At 35.9% G+C, this 21,068-nt stretch overlaps 1 protein-coding gene and 1 pseudogene across 1 annotated transcript in view; both read right to left on the reverse strand.

The window, feature by feature from the left end:
- The window catches only part of DLG2 (discs large MAGUK scaffold protein 2), a 1,864,788-nt gene that overhangs the window by 1,324,505 nt on the left and 519,215 nt on the right, over nt 1-21,068 (reverse strand). The window lies entirely within an intron of this gene.
- On the reverse strand, nt 11,613-11,947 carry LOC147916650 (transforming protein RhoA pseudogene; annotated as a pseudogene).

The raw sequence follows: 21,068 nt of genomic DNA on the forward strand, positions 1-21,068 counted from the left end.
TGTTCAAGTATCTGCCTGTCCTTGAAGTAACTGAGGAGAAGTGACCCCACTGGATCCCAGAGGAGTATGCTGATTAGTCTAAGTCTATGGGCACATGACATTTTCCTGGTAATAGTGGCTGTTCTGGGATCTAAGATGGTTTGGTCATACTGAAGGAGTGGCTCCCATTCTCTTTATCAATCTCTCTCCCACTAGACGTGGACAAGGCAACATTTTGCCTGAATGACTTCAGGCAGCCATGTTGAGACCAAGAGGGAACTCAGCCTAAGGCCATAGCTTCTGCACAGAGAAGGTAAATAGAAGAGATAGTAAGTCATCCTTAATGACTCCTTTGAGCTTCTGACTCAACCAATGCAGGAACTCAACTGACCTCTGGACTTCTTGTATTTGAGATAAGGACTTTTCTTGTCTTTAAAGCTAATTTGAGTTGAGCTTTCCATTGCCAAAAGCATCCTAACTGATATACTTATGCCCTGCCTCCTTAGAAATCCTGATATTTGTTAATTCATGTTAATCTGGATCTTTTTATTCTAGTTCAAATGATAAAACATTCAATATACGTTCAATGTTAGTTGAGATATTTTAAAACATTAAACATAAAGAAAAATAGTATGTGATGTTTTTAACCTCTAATAAATATATCATAGACCAATTATTGATTTAAAATAAAAAGAATAAAGCAGGAGTCAGCAAACTTTTTCTTAAAGGGCAAGACTGCAAATATTTTCAACTTTGTGCACCATATGGTCTGTGCCTCAACTATACAACTGAGCCATTGTAATCTGCTGTTTTAGTGTGGAAATAAACACAGGGGTGTGGCTGTATTCCAGTAAAATTTTATGTACAAAAACAGGCAGCCAGATTTGAGATGTGGCTCTTTGGATGTAGTTTATAGACTCTTGGAATTTATTTTTTTTTTTTTGAGGAAGATCGGCCCTGAGCTGACATCTGCCAATCCTCCTTTTTTTGCAGAAGAAGACTGTCCCTAGGTTAACATCCGTGCCCATCTTCCTCCACTTTATATGGGGTGCCGCCACAGCATGGCTTGACAAGCAGTGTGGCGGTGCACGCCCGGGATCTGAACTGGCGAACCGTGGGCCGCTGCAGTGGAGCGCACACACTTAACCGCCACTGGGCTGGCCCCTAGATCCTTGGAATTTAAAAAACAACCTTTCCTCCTTGAGGTAAAATATTCCCTTTATGGCAGTAATTGTCATATTTGTCTGTCATCTTCTTTGTATACACTTATGTATATAATGTCATACATAATAGATAATAAATACATTTTTCTTCTTTTTTTGCCTTTGTTTTTGTTTTGCTGCAAATTGCTAAAAGGTCAAACGTCTGTGGGCTGATGCATGTTCACTGCCTCCCTACCATTTGTGCTTTGTAAACTGCTATCCTGTAGCAGTTTATATAGGAGTGACTTCACTCCTATGTAAAGGGGCTGGATATTTGTGAAATTAATATAATTCAAAAATTGGGGGGGGATACAAAAATAGACAAGAAAGAGTTGATTTAAATTCATAAATGTAAATAAACAGTTATTCAATTTGCCCTTCTCAAAATACGACACAACGCTAATGGTATTTTGAAAATGTTAATACTTTTCAAAAATTATATTCCTATATATTATTTTAAAGCTTATGAAGTACTTTCAAAGTTATTGCCTAGTTTGAGTCTCACAACAACCCTGTAAAGTAAATACAAAAGTATTAGTTCCCCTTTATATATAAGAAAATAGAGACACAGCGAGTTTAAGGACTCCATCTGTAATTCTCTTCTGGTAAGTGATATGCTGGGAAATGCACCCTAATCTGCTGGCTCCAGATCTAGGACTTTTTCCATTAAAATTAGACAAAACACATATTATCAAGTCAAAAAGATTCAAGCACAGATAAGGTTATCCTACATCAGATGACACTCAGCTACTCACCTGTACCTGAGAGAGAAGAATGAAATTTGTGATAACCCATCTACTCATTTAGAAATGAGCCTGATGAAGCCAAAGTAACCATTTGTATGGGGACAATTACAGAAAATAGGAGGAAGAGCTCAACCCCCTGAAAAGGGGGCAGGGAGAGGATGAGAGGATGGTGAGGAAACAGGTCACACAAGAGAGTCTGGTTCTCAAATAAATAGAAAAATCAAATGTGACACACTTCTCATGAGCATATGGATAACAGATATTTGTAAGATACTGTCAGTTTTATCTATAGGTGTTTACAGATCACAATCAGTGACCTACATCTCTTCATTTCATATATTTTTCCATTGACATAGATTTTGTAAAGGCTATGCCTTAATCTATGCATTAAGCAGGGAATTACTGATAAATTCGGAGTACCTAGAGTTCCATAATGGAGTTTTATATAACTTACTCTGTTAAAGATCTGTTAAGAGTTTAACCCCACTTTAAATTTCCATGTTAGAGGGCCAAAGCCCATTTGAATACTCTTCTGTAGAGATTGCAGAATTAAGAATCAATTGTCATAAGAAATCTAAACATTGAGTCTGGCCTATGGGGAAAAGAGTTTATCTGTACCCTCTCCCCTCTAAACTTTGAGATAGTAAAAATCTCAAGAAATTTGGATGCATATGCAAGGGGAAAAAGCTATTGCTTATATTTACTAAGGAACACTAAAATGTACTTAGAAATTTGCTTTCTAAAGGGCCTCTAAGTGTATGATCTTCTAGTTAAAGCAACACTAAACAAGAAGTTTGAAAACTAGACTTTTGTCTTGGCTGTGCACACATACTTGTGCCACCTTGAAGGATCCTATTCACAATCCCTTCTTTAGTTTCCTTATCTAGCAATGGTTCTCGTGTCTCTTGGCACACAGGCCTATTTTATTCTTTTGGAACTATAGGCATAGTGTTGAAAGCCTATGAAGTTTTTGAGGATCTAGAAAACTTTTGGAGACCCTGTATAGGCTTCAAAATGCAAAAAGAAACCTGCAAATTTGAAAATTCTAAATATTTAACTAAATGGCTATAGAGCAAAACATCATGTCCAGTAGTCAACTGCAATACTCAAGGCCAAAATGAATAATTTATTCCAAAAAATTTATGAAAGTTATTATTTTTAATTTTATATAACAAAAAGTTCATCTCTTATGGAGTATTAATATAATAAGATATAGGGTAGAGCCTGCAAAAATTAGTCTAGAGCCTCCTCAGCACTTAACATGTCCCTTGGCAGTGTTCAGCAAGAACAAAACCCATCTTCTAACCACAAAACTTTGGGGAACTCTTGCCTTTATGAGGGTTCTTTCTGAAGCTTAAAACATTGGGACATTCCTCACCCCATACAGGCCTATCACCATTGCACCCTAAAGAGTACCGTTACTGCCATTCCCTTAGCCAGCATGAGACAGTTTTCACACCAGACAAGACCCTCCTTTAACATCTGAAACCAAGACCTTCATAGATGCCCAGAATCCAATGAGAAAACAATGCCCAAAACAGGACCCCTGATACCTTTCAGCCAATTCTAGCATCAAAACTTGGGTAAAAGCTAGAGTATCTGAGGTCAGCAGCTTCTGATCATGACTATCAACCTGGTAATCTTCTTTAACCTACTATATATGGCAGTGAACCCCAACTTTCTTAAAAAAAAGCATTCAAGATTGTCTACAGCTTGGCCTTTGCTTGCCTGTCCAGGTACGTTTCTTATATTTCCATGTATATCAATTTTCTCTAGTTATTGGCACTTAACACCTTAAAGTTTGCATACTACTTTGTTGTAAAGTAGTATGGCTTTTTCCCACACTCCTACCTTTGCCTCTTGAGCCTTCCCACATCTAGTTGGGTTGGGGCATGTGCCTCTTCTTTGTGTTCTCATAGACTCTGAGCATAGCTCTTTCACAGCACTCACCACATAGTTTTATAAGGATCTCCTATTCTAGAATAAGAGCTTTTGGAGAACATATCTTTGCCTAATGCATCTCTATCACCAGCATCCAATATATTGCCAGGATATATGTATCTATTAATATATTGGGTGAATTAGTGAGACATGGGCCCTATCTGCTCTATTGGATTATTGTGAGAATGAACTAAGCTAAGAACTTTGAAAAATATTATCATTCGTCTGTGGAATACATATATTTTGAGAAAAAAATATCTTATTTTAGATTGTATTAACTATCTGTGCAGGAAGAAATAGAATTTATGTAGCATAACTGAAAAATCTTATAAAAGACTAGACATACATCCCTCTTGAGGTTGAGAGCTGTGAGAGAGGGTCATGCCAGCCAACCAAGCCCAAACAAGACAAGGGCCCCAGGAAGCAGTGCTGAGTAACCCTAAACAGGTCTGGCTCTGTAAGTGGGTGGGTATGACAGCTACTTCATCTAGATCCAGCTTAAAAGAGCCCTTCTTATGTTTTGAGCTCTGATTGGAATTCTGTAGACTCCAGTGTCCCAAGTTCTAAGGGATGACTCACATTTTCTGTTTTGCCTGTAAAATAGTGGATGGCATTTTTTAAAAGTCTTATAATCCTTCCATAAATGAAAACTTATAAAGAAGCCTGATATAGCAACATTTGAACATACATAAGCCTTATCCACCTTAAAAAGAAAAGATGTTCTCTTGACTCCCACATCCTCACCCAGTTACTGCTCTGCCTCTCTCCTCCCCTTCACAGCCAAAACTCTGAGACGGTTTTCAATATTCACTGTTTCTACTTCCTCACCTCCCACTCATCTTTCACTCCATTCAGGATTCCACCCCCTCACTCCACCCAAAGAACGCTCATTAAATTCACTAGGCCTCCCTGTCACCAAATCCAATGGATGGTTTAGTCCTCATATTACCTCTCCTCTAAGCACTATTTTATATTGTTGACAATTCCTTTTCTTTTTGGTAATATTTTTCACATTTCTACCCTTACCTCTCATAATGCCACATTGTCTTGCTTTTACTCCTATTTCTCTGGCCGCTGATCTCTCTGTCTACTTTGCAGGCTCTTCTACCTCTAACCACCCATTAAATGTTGTCCCCAATCTCTTCTCACTCTGTAATTGCTCCCCAGAAAATTTCATAAACCTACACAGCTTTGATTACTACCTCAAATGACTCCCAACACACGCTTCTGCTCTGAGCTCCTAACTGCCTATGTGACATCTCTCCTTAGACATCTTAAAGGCACATTACATACATCATGTCAAATACTGAACTTGTGATCTATCCTGTCCACCAGAACCTGATATTTCTTTAATGTTCTCTAACACAGTTAATGATACTTCTATCTATTCAGTGTAGAAACTAAAAACCTAGGAGTCATATTTGATGCGTTCTTCTCCCTCAACCCCTATATCCAATCCAGCAACAGGTCCTGCCTATTCTCTTATAATCTCTCTCAAGTCAATTACTTTTCTCCATCTCCTTCTTGCTTGTCCTGACTTTAGTCCAAGCTATCAACATATCTCATGTGAACTACCCCAATTATCTTCTACCTGGATCCTACATCTAACCTGGAACTCACAGGGAGAAAAGTATTTTCATAATGTTAATCTGGATAGATGCAAAAATTCTTAACAAAACATTTGCAAATAGAATTAAGCAATGTATTAAAAAGAATTTTACACCATGACCAAATGAGGCTTATTCCAGGATTGCAAGGCTGATTCAGTTCTCAAAAAAATCAATCCATGTAATTGACCACATTAGCAGGCTAAAGAAGAACAAACATGTGATCATATCAATTGATGCAGAAAAGGCATTTGACAAAATTCGGCACCTATTTATGACCAAAATCTCTAAAAGTAGGAATAGAGGAGAACTTCTTCAACTTGATAAAGAGCATCTACAGAAAACCTACAGATGATGTTACATTTGGTGGTAAAAACTGAATGCTTTCCCCCTAAGGTTGGGAAGAAGACAAGGATGCTCACTCTCATAACACTTATTCAACACAGTACTGGAAGTTGTAACCCATGCAAAAGGCAAGAAAAGGAAGTTAAAAGAATACAGCTCAGAAAGAAAGAAACAAAACTCTCCCTATTTGTAGATGACATGATTGTCTACATCCAAAATCCCAAGGTAAAAAAACTCCTAGAACTAATAAATGAAGTCATAAGATACAAGATAAACATAGAAGAATCAGTTAGATTTCTATATAGTAGCAATGAACATGTGGACACCAAAATTAAAAACACACCACTTACAATTGCTGAAAAAAATGAAATACTTAGGTATAAGTCTAGAAAACATGTATAGAACCTGTATGCTGAAAACTATACAGTATTGATGAAAGAAATCAAAGAATTTCTATGAGAAATAGAGAGATTTTATGAGAGATATAACATCTCATAATTGGAAGACTCAATGTAGTTCATATCTCCAAATTGATGTACAGGTTTAACGCAAAGACTATCAAAACTCATCAAGATTTTCTTGGTTTTGTGGATATAGACAAGATTATTTTTTAAATTATATGAAAAGGCAAGGAACTAGAATAGCTAAAACAAAATGGAAAAAGAAGAATAAAGTAGAAGGAATCAGTCTACTTGATTTTAAGACTTGCTATACAGCCAGAGTAATCAAAACTGTTTGATATTAGCGAAGGGATAGATACATAGGTTAATGGGACAGAATAGAAAACCCAGAAATAGACCCATACAAATATGCCCAATTGATTTTTGGCAAAGGTGCAAAAGCAATACAATGAAGGAAGCAATTCAAAGGGGAAAAATAGACTTTTTAACAAATGGTGCTGGAGCAATTGGACATAATTGGACAAAATAAACCTCAATCTAAGTCTCACATCTTATACAAAAATTAGCTCGAAATGGATCAAGGACTTAAATATAAAACCTAAAATTATAAAACTTTTAGAAAAAATATGAGAAAATCTTGAGGCTGGCCCAGAGGCATAGTAGTTAAGTTCATGTGCTCAGCTTCCTTAGCCCAGGGTTCGCGGGTTGCAAGAAAACAAACAAATGAATTTAAAACCTGGTAAATTACTTGACCAGATACTTCACCAAAGAAAATATAAGGATAGAAAACAAACGCACAAAAGATAATCATTAACCATTAGGAAAATGCAAATTAAAACTATGATGAGATACCACTACATACCTATTAAGATGGATAAAATAATAAGCCATGACAGCACTACCTGCTAGTGAGGATGCAGAAAACTGCATCCCTCAACATTACTGATAAGAATTTAAAATGAAAACTGGAAAATTTCATTAAAAATCAAGTTTTTAGTTTTTAGGTAGTTTCTTTAAAAACTCAACATGCAACTACTATACAACCCAACAATTGCACTCCTGGGCGTTTATCTCAGAAAAATGAAAACTTGTATCCACATAGAAACCTGTATGTGAATACTTATAGCAGCTTTTTCTTAATACCAGAACTAGAAACAACCCAGATGTTCTTTAATGGGTGAATGGTTAAACAAACTGCAACACATCCATGCCATGGAGCACTACTCAGCAATAAAAAAAATAAACTCTAGATATACACAACAACTCGGATAACTCCTCAGATAATTAGGCTAAGTGAAAAAAGCCAATCCCAGAAAGTTACACCATATGATTCTGTTTATATAACATGCTTGAAATGACAAAATTACAGAAATGAAGATAAGATTAGTGGTTGCCAGGGATTAAGTACAGGATGAAGCCAAGAAGGAAACGGGTGTGACTATAAAAGGTCAACATGAGAGATCCTTTTGGTGATGGAAATGCTGTATATCTTGACTGTACCAATATCAGTATACTGGTGATAATATTATACTATAGATTTACAAGATGTTACCATTGGGGGAAACTGGGTGAAGATTATATGGAATCTCTCTCTATTATTTCTTACACTTTCATGTGAATCTACAATTTTCTTGAAATAATGTTTAATTTAAAAACGTTAATCTGTAGTATCTCTTCCTATGTTTGAAATACTTCAATAGCCATAAGTTATTCTTAGAATAAAATACAAAATTAACTAACTTGGTATGCAAGCCCTTTTTGGTCTAGACTCATCTCTCCAGCCTCATCTCATATCTTTCCTTCCTTATTCTTTGTACTCCAGCCATACAAACATCCAACTTTTGAACTCATTCTTCTTTCTATCATTGGGCCTTTGCACATGCTTTTCTCTCCATCTGGAATGTTCTCTTCCTTGCTTTATTCCTCCCTCTCAACCATCTCCTTGTATAGTTAACCATTCATCTTTTCTGAACTTACTCATGTATCCCTTTCTTGATACAGGCTTCTCTAACCCACAGGTCTATTTAAATTCTTTCAATAGTTTTATAAAGAATTGATTTCCTTCAGAGGGCTTAACTAGATGTGTTACATGCATTGGCTAGTGTCATTATTTGGTTAATGTTTGTTTCCACCATTAGACCATAAATTCCATGAGCCAACTCTTGTTCACAAATGTATTCCCAGATTCTAGCCTGACATGCAGTAACTGTTTAATAAATACTTGTTAAATAAATAGATTAGTAAAATAAGAAGAAGTTATGATTAAAGTAGATATTGAGTCTCCTTCCATAACCTTTCTGTAGTACCTCCTGAAGCACCTTTAACCATAGGGCTCCATGGAACAAGGTTTGTTTGAAAACTGACATTTCAGAGTCCCACCATGGGACTAGTGTGGCAAAATCCAATGATGAAAACTTTGGCTCTTTCTGTCAAATTTTGGGTTAGTTTTGGGATTGAAAAATATGCAGGCCAGGGTTAGCTTCTCTTGGCCCTGCTACAAATGTCAGCCTTAGTTTTCCTGTCTCCAGCCCTACTCATCTCTACTATTTCCTCATATAGCCACCATTTTAAAGTTTATGAAGCACAGTTTGCATGTCATTTCATCATAACTGAGTTGGTACATTGAGTAGGACTTTACCTATGGCTCTAGAATCTCGGCTCAATACTAAAGGCAAGGAAAAATGATGCTAAATACACTACATCTAAAGTTTGTAGAGCAGCCAGCTAGCTACTTGTAGTTAAGACGGTACCTCTTGGCTGGGATGGCATACAGGCACTGTTTCCTTAGACCTGGGTACCCACCACCACCATTCTCACTTAACACTTAAATAAGAAGAGCACAGGGATGTGTGGGGGGAGATCATCAGGGAGCGTAGTGTTTGCAGTGAGAAACTATTGCTAACTCTCACTCTGGGGGAGAGGAGGGAGCACTTTCATTTCCTCAAAGCCAAGAATGGAGGCTACTATGGAATCACTCATAGAAATTGGGGGTTCATGAAGAAAAAACCTGCCTTGTGTTCCCTGGCTGCAAGCTTGCTGAGCAGCAGAACCTATGGTCTCTCTCATGCTATCAGTGGAGATAACACTGGTGAGAAAATTCATAAGGAGCTTACTATGTGTCCTCTGAAGTCTTAGGGCACATGCCAGCATAGAGATTGATTCTTCTCATCTGGAGACTTCAGAAGACAAGATGTCTCTTCCAGGAATCTCATACCAGTGAGTGTTGAGAGACCTGTGGTAAGGTGTGTGTGAGAAGAGAACGAGTACAAGTCTCATTTCATCCCAATTTGAATTGTGGTTTCACCATTTGCTAACTGGATGACCCTAGGCAATTTACATAAGAATGCTAAACTTTATTTTCTTCTTCTATAAATAGAGTTATTAATGTCAGTATCAACCATAGGGTAAAGATGAAATGAGATAATGTTTGTAAAATTACTGAGCCCCTGGCATGTAATTGATAGATATTATTATTGGTATTAGGCAGGATAAGTCTGTGAATTTTAGAGTCAGATAAACCTGTGTTAAAATCCCAACTCCGCCATTTACTAACCCGTGTGATACTGGAGAAGTCACTTCAGCTCTCTAACCCTCAGCTGTTGCTATGAGGATCGGTAAATCAATTAACGGAGCTCAGCATAGCTCTTACCACGATTTTAATCTTATCAAGAATTAAAGTCAGTATCTACATATTTGTCTCTCTCCACTGGACTGTAAATTACTTAAAGGAACACACATGGCCTCACTTACATGCTTGTTGCCACTTCAATTCCGTCACCACCACCACAACCACCTTGAAATACACAGACCCACATATAAATACTCAATAAACACAGTTTGAATTTGAATTTTTATTTTAATTCTTGGAACCCTTGATAAATTGTCTTATTTAATAATAGAAATACATAGCCCAACTTAAAAGTAACTTGAGCAAAAAATTTTTTAAAGGGGTAGATTTTATTGGAAGTTTATGGATTATTTTATGGAAGCCAAGAACAGGTAGGTCTTTCAAGGGATGGAGACAGGTCCTAGGAAATCATTAAGAATACAAACTGTTCTCTCTCCTGATCTGCCCCCTCTGTTTTTCCACAGAGGTGCTTGCTTCATTCTTTCTCTCTGCTGAGTGACTTGCTCTTTTTCTCTATGCCCATGACAAGAAGATAAATTTGTTTTTACTCCAAGGTTTAATCTCCTTTCTACTGACCAGCTCAGCCTGATTGGTCATCTCTTGGCGTCTGCTGTTCCTGTCAGGAAGCCTGTTTGCTGTTCCTTTGTGGATAGTTTCTTTTTTCCTTCCACTTTTAAGGTTTACTTTATTCTTTATGTTTTGTAGTTTCATTATGATGTTCCCGGGTGTGGGTTTGTTTTTATTTATTTTCTGGTTGGGACTTGGTATATTTTATAATCTAAAGATTAAATCATGTCTTTCTTCTGGAAAATTCTCAGACGCTATCTCCTGCAAAAATGTCACTTCTTCCCCTTCTTCTATCTATTCTCTCCTCTGTACCCTATTTATACTCATGCCACTGTTTCTCCTATGACCTATGTCGTTTAACTTCTCCCTTACATTTTCTATCTATTAATCTCTTGTACTATATTCCTAGTGACTCACTTCTTTCAATTTACTAATTATTAACATCTGTCTACTATTTAACTAACCAGTAGAGGCTGTGTTCGTTTGTTTGTTTTCAATGACTGGATTTTTTTCATTGATAGCCCAAGCTGGCCTGCTCTTCTTTTTATAACTTCCTACAGAGATGACAGATATGAGTATTAAATTCAATTTTACAAAACTACTATATCTAGTCTTGGGTAGATATATTTATTGTTGATAACATACCCTAAGGGGCACTAACTACACAGTAAATATAAGGTAACTAACATGAAACCACACCTCTACTTTTGCTACAGTGACATGGACTTGGTTGGGCCTTTCAGGCTTTACGCATTTCCAAAAATTACATGATCAATGAAATCTGATTAGGAGGAAAGTCCTAAAGTAATAATTTACCAGAGTACCTTGCAGTTGATAAATCACAGGCAAGGCGTGATTTATAAAGTAGTTACAGCCTAATTCACAAAAGTTATCAGCATTTCACTTTTCTAAAAGAGAGTCAGAAATTAAGAAATTCCTTGAATTGATTCCTGGTCAAGTGGCAGTGCTGAGAAGGAACGTCAGGGTGGTAGTAGAGGGACCCTGGTGAGGCAGATGGATTGGTTATAGACTTCATCAATAATCATGGTTTGCTTCTCAATAGAGTAGCAAGATGACTTCTGATTTGTAATCTTAGGTATATTATAGATAAATGAAAAAGGCCAGTAATCATAATTAAGATTAATAAACAGCACATCGAAAATTAACTGCATGAGGGCTCTGTTTGCAGTAAACTTTCACAAAACAAGGCACCCAGTATTTTTCTTTCCATAGCTGACTTGCAAAACTACTCTTGTAGCCATTTCAAAAAATCTCCTTACTCTCTTTGGTTTTTCTGAACATTCCATGCACCCAAAAGTGCCGATCCAGTTTGTCATAGCTCTATGCACTTATCAGGTCTTACTGGCTCTTGCTTCATCTTGGCTAGCTCCTCATGCACTCATCCTTCAGAAGATGATTCTCGTTCCCAATCAGGGTGATGTGCACATTAGGACAGAAATGCTTGACCTCCAGGTTCCTTTTTTTCTGGGAACATTTATATACTACCAAAGTTATTGATGAAGAAACACATCAATACAACATCAGTGTCTGAGTAGGAAAGGGGTCTCAGCTGGTCATGACCTTCCTGCCCAGCCGTGTCTCCCTCCATAAAGCTAACCCCACCAGCTTTCCATTCAGCTCAGCGTCAGCCATGTGGTTCTCTGAGTCCTGTTTCTGTTAAGACTATGAGCCAGCCAGTCTTGCCCTAGGCTCCAGCATGATGATGGCATCTTTCAGATGACATCCATTGTCCACAGAGTGCTGTGAGACAAGGACTGTGTGGCAGAGAGGTTCTACAAAGTACAGTAAACTTTTCTGACAACAGGCACTTAGCACCTCCCGAGTCCAGATGCTCCTCTATCCATCATGAATTTACGAGCATCTGTGGCTTGGTGGGTGGGGAGCACAAGCAAGCTTTTAAAATTTTAAAGATATTTATTTTAAAATTGCTTTCAGATCATTCTTTTATTTCTATTTCCTCTCATATGAGTTATCCTATTTGCTGCTTAATCTGATTACCTCATATCATACTAGATTGATGTGTATGTTATAATTTTTGTCTCTGAATTTATTTTTAGAAAGAAATAAGTTCTAGGGTTCTGCATTTTTAAATGGTGGTATCATGGTTGTTGAAGATCCAAAACCATCATACCAAGAGAATCTGAGAAGGCACATCAGGTATGTGCTTTAAATCTTCCAAGACTGGAATTATCAGCCTATTTTCATGGTGCCTCTCTGGATCATGTGGAATTTTCTATGTTTTATACAGAGAGTCCAGTTCTAGCTGCCCACTATGTGTGGGCTTTGGCCTCAAGTATCATCTCTATGAGACATTAAGCCTGACTTCTTGAGGTATATATTAGATGTTATCACAATTTCACTTTCTACTCACAGTTGGGTTCTCTCTATTTTTGCCATCGGAAGATTTTACTTTTATTTCTTTAAACATTATTATTATTACATTAAATTTTTTTTCTAGAATTTCTATGTGTTTGGAGTGAGAGTGCAGAGTTCTTGCATCAGCTCAGTTTCCCATCCAGATCAAAAGCTTGAATTGACTATCCCTTTGTCCCAAGTCCCAATATCAGGGAAAGAGAAACTGATTGGCTTAGATTTTATCTGATCACCCTTGGACAAATCAATTACAGTGGTGCCATATCACATAGTAGAAACATGTCTGCCACCTCTGTGGGTGAGAGGGCAACCCTCAAGATAAGGTTGCTGGGCAGATATCTTTGTACCATTTATCATAGAGACCTCAAGGAAGATTTTAATTTTTATTCTCTGCTTAGATTTCTTCATCTAAATATATCAAGATGGCAAATTCTCTACTTATTACATGTTCTAAACCTGACTTGCGCTATGCTCAAAAAGACATATATCTGGTCTCATATAAACTTTAAATACCCTTTGCAAAATGAGAAATAACCATCTCTTGACAAAAGACTTGGATTTTTTGATAGAGTTTGAACATCCGTATAATAAGAATGAGCAGTAGATTCCTATTCCTACTAGATGATTTAACAAAAATACGGAAATAACAATTTAGAAAATATTTCCCTTAATAAGGTTCACTGTGGGGTTTTTTATTTTTGTGTGTTTTAGTTATTATTAAAAGTTTCAAAATAGCCTGAGTGATTGATTAATGGAAGAGCTAGAGTCTTCATATTAGAAAAGGTCCTCACCATCAAATTGGTTATTGGCAGCAGTATGGTTTCTATTTAACATTTCGGAGTTCACATGACTGGATATTTCATGTCTATGAAAAGGAAACTCATGCCTGGAGCTGAAAAACGAGTGTTTACCTAAGCACTGGGGTAACAGAGCAGTAAACCTTGCACACATATAGAGATAACAAGATGCCTTGGGAAGCATGGCAGATCTGCATCCTATTCCTAAGGGGACCCCTGAATCTATGCACATTGGCAGGCTTTTTGTAAAGCATCTATCATTTAAACAAATTTCATATCTATCTCTTGAGATCTTATTCCTGAGACCTGAGTATTAAGTCCTCTATTTCTAATACAGCCTGTACATTCCTTTAACATTACCCAGTAGGTTCTGTCTTCTCATCTTCCTTTCTAGTGTGCTTGGAGGAATGTACTGTTAAAAATCTAAATAAGTCAGCAATACACACCAGGCTAGAGTGTATGTTTATTATAATCCTACCAATAATGCACATTTGTAGAATGTTTTTATTTTTTTTCAAAACATGTTTGCTCTTGTTCTCATTTGATCCTCATGATAATATTATAAGGGCTAAATTTCTATCACTAAGGCCAGAAAGCTTAGAATTCTTTCCGGTATTTAATCCACTAATATAAGCTCCCAATAAATATTTGCTGAATGAATGAAGTAGCAGAAATACTGACTTGGAGTTTTAGGGACTTATTTGAATCCCAGCTCACCAATTTAACAGTTTGGTAATATTGGACAAACCCATTAATATTTCTGAATCTCAATTTCCTCATCTATAAATAGAAAATAATGATACTTGTATCATATGTTTCTTCTTTAATGAACTAAGGGATGCGAACACCTCTTTTACGTGATCTGGCATACGGTATGTGCTTAATACATATTTGTGGAATAACTAAATTTACATCTAAGGGTTACCTGAGACTTTTAACTAGTTCAGATTTAGACTCAGGTTGGTTAGAAGGTTTTCAACTTTCTTCTATGCATTTGATAATTAACAATGTGAATATCCTAGCTTCGTTCTCCTTCCTAGGGAGCAAGGACTTGGTTTCACCAATATGGTCCTAAGAAGGGTCAAATATGTGGACGAATGATTTAGGTATGCTGATTCTACTATTGGCTGTCCTGGAGCACTGCACTGAGAATAATTCTAAGACCAAGCTAGTTTAATAGAAAAAAATCCCACGTGTCTTTTGCAATAATTGCCGTGGGTACAGAGGAGGAGAAGCAGCCCATCTTTGCTCACTCATAATAAACTGTTAGTTATACAAAGAACTTTTGAGAGTTTGAATAAATTCCATTAACATATATATCCAAATCTTAGAAAGGCAACACAGAAAAGGAAGATTAAGATGTAAGGATCAGGATGTAGGCAGTGGTTAGGTTTTAGAGGCCTTGTATAGCTCATGCTTTGGAGCTTAGATCTAATTTTTAGATGTTGGATGCCATCCGAGAATTATATCGAACAGGAGTGATATGGATGGTTTTTCTTCAGCTCTCAGTGATTTTCAACCTTGGTTTACACATTAGTATTACCTGGAGAGCTTTTAAAATACGGATATGCTTTACTCCACCTGAGACCAATTAAATCCTAAGCTCTGGGTGTAGCCCAAGCAACAGTGCTTTTTTTATTTCTCAAACTCCCAAATACTGCGGTCTCCTTTTGAGACGCTGTAATTTTCTACCCCTAGTAAATTAATCATGGAAATGATGCTCTGGTTTGACTACATAATCTAAAGAAATTTTGCTAATCTTTGGAGAAGAAACTTTGGATTGCCTTAAAGAAAGATATTACAAAAATGGCAAAGCCCACAGCAGAAATATCCTATTCAGGAGAAATAATAAATCAAGCTTTGAGAATTGAAAGAGAAAGTGGAAATAATGATTGATGCTTTAAAGATAAACCCATAAAATGATATGCTAGTCCAGTGTTTCTCAAATTAGGGTTCTTAGACTCTTGGGGGTCTGTGAAGGTCCACGATTTCTCCATAATAACTGATTTTTAATTTGTTTCCTTTTTGAAAATAATCTAAAGGACTAATAGAAATATATGCTGGTTCACCTGGATGACCAGCTTTTAACTGACTGCGATATTGAGATTTTAGTGTCCACATTGGCTTTGGTGTTTACAATCACACAGATGCCAAACAGTACTACTTTGACCTGAGTAATAGAAAAGAACAGAGGAGGACTTACTATGTAATGAGGCATTTAAGACAAATGAAGGCCAAATGACCTCAAGGACCACTGCATGAACTAACATTTCACAGTTGTTTAAATACAATACAAACAATACAGAAAAGTGCCAGGAAAATTCAGCCCTAATATAGCACACGGTAATATGCCATGCCGAATTTAAAAAGAACCATGCCAAAGCAGTTATTCCCATACGGACATTGCAAGACAGTGACTTAATTTCAACAAACATCATTTGTCATACTCAATTAATGACTTTCATTTGCATTGTATTTTTTTGCAGTTTTGATTGTATTTAAGTTGTAAATCTGTTTTGGTTTAATAGTTGTATAGGAGCTATTAGCACACGGAACTTAAATAGTTTAATGTTACGCATATTTAAGTAATACAAAAAGTATTTAGTTCAAATCTGGGAGTTCTAGGAGAATTATTTTTCCTTTGTAAAGGATATACTACTCCAGTTTGAGAAACAGTGCTATCTTCTTTTGTCCAACAACTTATTTTTGCTGTTGGTAACCTCTGATCTTATAGAACAGATGGATAATTAGTATGTTTGGAATGTCTAAATATTCTTAATTTGCTATCACATAACAAGTGTGAAACCTCAGCAAATAATCTTAAAATCCTAGTATTCTAATATAAAAAAATGGTCCACCTCTACAGAATTTTAAATCCCTTTCTACTTTTTGAGACCTTAACTTTATTTATTTTGAACAATTAAGAAAAGGATTTATAGTACATAAATGATTCAAGAAATCATATGATGATCTTATTCTTATGAAAGTTTCGTGTATTAGAAGCCATGGTTGAAACTACAATTTTTAGTACCAGACTGCCCTAAGTCCAAATTCCTAATGTACTATTTATACCTGTGTGACCTTGGACAACTTATGTAACTTCTCAAAGAACCTCACCTAAATATGAAGATAATATTAGTACCTACTTGAGGCAGTTGTTGTAAAGATTACCAGGATGACCTACGTGAAATTATCCAGAAAAGAAAATGGAGCATGGTATTCTTTAATGTCCTTTTCTGTTTATGATTCGATAGAAAGTTTTCTAGACTAGGAGCTGAGATCTGCTGCTCTGTGCTTTCTAACAATGTAGTTTTCTATAACTCACTTATCTCCCAGTTTTCTCATCTGCAATATAAGGTTGTCAAACCAAATGTTTTCTTTACTCTCTTTTGTGGCTAAATTAATCTTAGTCTCCTGATTTCTTAATGAGAAAGGGCACATGATTGAAATATAAGTCTACCCTATCTTATCTGAAATCCTTAGGGTTTGTTGTGTTTTGGAATTCAGAAATGTTTGAATTTTAGAAAAGTTATACAGTGTACACACCAGGTATTACATAATAGCCCCCAGCAGGATCTGAGGCAGAAGCCTGTAATCAAATGTATTTGTATTTCTGCAATGAAATATATGAATAGTCACACTAAGTAGAATTCACAAAAAACCATAAATAGCCTTATATTAGTTTATGTCGGGTTTTTGCTACCAAATGAATTTTGATGCCAAGGTTACTACAAAACTTTTGGTTTTTCAGAGGTTTTAGATTTTAGAGTTATGGGTAACTGCTTGCGGACTTCTGAGTCCATCCTTGACTCTCTCTGTCTAGCCATGTGAAATCAAGCAACTCTACCTCTATGGACCCCAGTTTCTATATTTATAAAATCAAAGTTTTAATAAAATGTCTTCTAGGGTTAATAGTCTATTCATTTTAAATGACAGAAACTATGGACACTATTAGTTTTCACTACAATATAACCTAACTCATTCATTCAATAAATAAATATTTATCGAGACTTACTATATGCCCGCAGTTTTCTATGTCTTATGGATTCTGTGGTGAGCAACTCTTTTCTCACTGAATTTATCTTCTGAGTGGAATGGAGACTGACAAACAACAACAACAATAGCTAAACAAGTGAACAAGAACATTTCTAACACTGATTAATGCTATAATGAAATAAGAGAGGATGGCATTATAGAGAGACTGATGGAACAGTTTATTTCTAGTTCAGTGGTTAAGAAAAACCTCTCTGTGGAGGTGACAGTTGAGCTGGGATCTGAAGGATAAGGAGTCAGCCCTATGAAAATCTATGGGCAGAGCATTCCAGAAAGAAGAGATGACAAATACAAAAGCCCAAAGGTAGGAAATAGGACTGTGGAACTGAAATATGGAATCTAAGGGGAGAGTGGCAGAAGATAAAGGTAGAGAGAAAGGCAGGGGTAAAATTATTTGGGGTTTTGAAGGCCATGGCAAGGAAAGAATGAATGAAACCCACCTTTTGCCTTATGAATGCTTAAATAAGACCTATTGGTTTCTAGAGACCTATTATAAGTAGCTTGAAGGAGAGAAATCTCTATTCTGTCTCAAAGAAATGTTAAAATGAAAATAGAATGCAATATTACCAAATAAAAACTCCAGTAATAAATCAAATCAAGAGCCATAAGAAATAAAATAAATGTAATCAATCATTGATTGGGGTGCTAAAGCAAATTGCTTCCAATGATCTTTAGGACTTTTGTAAAGAAACAAGGCATAAATGTTTTTATCAGCAACAGTATTAGAGTAATTCTCTGGCAGTACGTTTTCATGTATTATAGGACAAGTGCAGGATTCAGACAAATGAGAGGAAAAATAAGAAGCTATATAAACTGGAAAGATTTGGAGTTTAAACATCAGAAGACATCACTCAAAGAAATTTAATGTAGAAAACTTTTCTTCTGCTCTTAACAACACAGAACTATTAATTCCTGTTTTAAAACATTTTATTGTTGATTACTAATATTTATTGGATGTACATCAATTCCACTCATACAAATACTAACAAACTCATTCAAAAAGTAAAACATATTTTAAATGGTCAGAACTCAAAAGATGGTGGGTATCACTATTTAGTTTTATAAATGCAGTAAATTAGAGTTCATACAGCTTAGGAAAACTGACATATCAGAATCTAATGCTTAAAAAATTCTATCTTCCCTAGGGTCACATAGCTAGCAAGTGACCAAACCAACAAATTCAAGTCCATCTCTGTTCTGCCATAGTTCCTGAAAGAATCCCCTATACAAAGGTAGGTTTCCCAAGAATCCTTGTGATTTCTTGGATGAATTCTACTCAAAGGATTCTGACCATGGATCTAGCATTGTTCTCAGCAATGTAAGCAATAAAAAGTACAATCTAGAGTACCTAAAAGCAAAAATATATAACCTTTGAGGCAACAGGGCTAAAACATAGATAAACAAAGATAAATGCCGTCTGGGAACATATTTGAAAGCTTAGAAATGTGATCATCAGTAAAATGAAGATTTAGACTCCAGTTTCTATGCTGTAATAGTAACTCATAAGATTATCATATGCCTTTGCTTAATATAGGAGAATAATGTATTTCTCTCTTACAAAGACACAGTAAAAGCACTTCCCAATCTGCACCCAACAGGATAAAGACACCCTGATGATATATTTATTTTAAGTTCTAGTAATAAAAGGATGTGTCAGCATCCTTACCACCTAAAGACCATAAATAGCACAGCTTGCTCAGTCTCCTGAAAGATGTACTCAGAGTTCAAACCCAATTCCATTAAGCACAAGTCCCAACCTGATTTATATGTGATTAAGCGATACACATGTCCTTGGATTGTCCTCTCCGTAAAACATCCTAACGGGCTGGTAAGGCAGCTCCATACCGCACCTTTTAGACTTTTTCTTCTACCATTATTTCTGTCTTGGTTTCCCATCTGCTTTGTCTAAAGAGAGAGTACATTGAGCTCTCAGAAGATCCAACACCGAGTTAAGCGGATTGCTTCAAAATTCATCCTCAGACTTGACTCAGAGATCTATTTGCTTTCTAATTTACTTAAGGGCTTCCTTAAAATTTTAAATCTTGAAAGATAATTTCAAGTCAAATTGAAAGAAAAAAAAAACAAAAAAGATGCTAATTGCTTTCTTTTCCCAAGGCAAAAAAATAATCTTTCATTCACCTTTTAATCATGCATTGAGACTAAGAGACATTTTGTCAAGTAGTTTGCCTTATGAAGAAGTTTTAGAATTAGAAAAAGACTCCACTGATTCCCAACATAAGCACTACTGGCATTTTAGTCAGGAAAATATTTCATCGTGTGAGTCAGTGCCACATATTTGAAGGATATTTATTTTCCCTGAGTTTTTTCCATTAATTGCCAGTACTATCCTTGGTCATGATGAAAACAAAAAATATGCCCCCCACATACACATTTCAAAACAACAGCATAGGGTTGTAATGTCCCAGGTGAGAATCACTAAAACTACCTAATTCTGCAATACAGAAATAGAGACTCAGAAACATTTAATGCTTTGCTAATTGAAAAAGAGCTAGTAAATGCCAAAATTGTGACTCTCCATTTATTGTTCTTTTGATTTTTCTCTATAGAGAACTATTTCATAAAATTATCAAATAGATAGGGTTGAATAATATCTCAGGATGTAATCTAAGTCTGACTCCACACAGAGACATAACTCAAATAAGAAATATAATCTTCCAAAACTGACAGAAATATTTGACCTTCCTAGCAACCTATTTAACATTCAGTCAAGAATGAATTAGAAAGAAGGAAAGAACAAGTAAATATAGGTGAGAATACTTTCTTGGACTTTAACTAGCTTCGTGGCCTTAAATTACACTGTTTACATAATCTCTCCAGGCCTCAGTTTCTCCATATGTAAAAATGACATGCTTGAGTCATATTATTCTTATATCATTATTGTCCTCTATAAGAAAAGCTTGTCTTTATATTTTTCAAACAGATCTCATCTACTGCAGTTCAAGTCTGTTTTATATGATGCAAAAATAGGTTAAAAAAATTCCATATCCTTACAAGATTCCTCCATTTATACAAATTTTTCTACTACAGACAGGGAGCAGAGTTTTCTGGTTAATCAAATAACCTGGCAAACAAAAGAATATGTCATGTATTCCCAATGGTTCAATTTATTCCTTCAACAAACATTTACTACTATGAGTGTTCTTTACTATTCTAGGTTGTAGGGACCCTTATATGAGTTACACACTTTGCCAGTTTCAAGAAAACTACAGCCTGATCAAGGAGTTAAATATATAAACAGATCATTATAATGTAATGCAATTGGTATTATAATTATAAATATAATTATTATACTGAGCAATGAATTGCACTTACCACTAAAGTGGTAACGAAAACAGTGAAATATTTCTGTGCTGATTAAACAGATACATTAGATATTTCATTATGGAT

This window comes from Ceratotherium simum, chromosome 7, assembly GCF_057802395.1.
Source record: "Ceratotherium simum simum isolate JZ-2026a chromosome 7, ASM5780239v1, whole genome shotgun sequence".
In the NCBI taxonomy this organism is placed as follows: domain Eukaryota; kingdom Metazoa; phylum Chordata; class Mammalia; order Perissodactyla; family Rhinocerotidae; genus Ceratotherium; species Ceratotherium simum.